This window comes from Theobroma umbraticum, unplaced genomic scaffold, assembly GCF_002168275.2.
Source record: "Theobroma umbraticum cultivar Fairchild unplaced genomic scaffold, ASM216827v3 scaffold_67.0, whole genome shotgun sequence".
NCBI classification, from domain to species: Eukaryota; Viridiplantae; Streptophyta; class Magnoliopsida; order Malvales; family Malvaceae; genus Theobroma; species Theobroma umbraticum.
Genome location: NW_018397262.1, coordinates 3,189,228 through 3,189,476, shown reverse-complemented (window position 1 = coordinate 3,189,476; position 249 = coordinate 3,189,228). Strand labels below are relative to the sequence as shown.

The 249-nt window shown below is 31.3% G+C and overlaps 1 protein-coding gene across 1 annotated transcript in view; it reads left to right on the top strand.

The window, feature by feature from the left end:
• Positions 1 to 249, top strand: part of LOC110419640 (bi-functional coumaroyl CoA and feruloyl CoA ortho-hydroxylase Diox1-like) — an 8,008-nt gene that overhangs the window by 6,781 nt on the left and 978 nt on the right. The window lies entirely within an intron of this gene.

Here is a 249-nt window from a genome sequence, read left to right as displayed (position 1 = left end):
AAAAAAAAAAAAAACACTCTACAGACTCTGTGCACTTGTCCTGAAATTAGGTACAAATCAAACATAAATGGTGAGACTCACCTACAAATAAGATAATTGAATAACTACAAATAAAACACACAAAAACTGATGCTAATATCATTAGGGGAAAATAGGTACTAAAATGATCAATACCCCACAAAATTAAATACAACGGAATCTTTCTTCATCAAGCGGAATCAACTAGTGCAAAATCAAGAGACTTTTTGC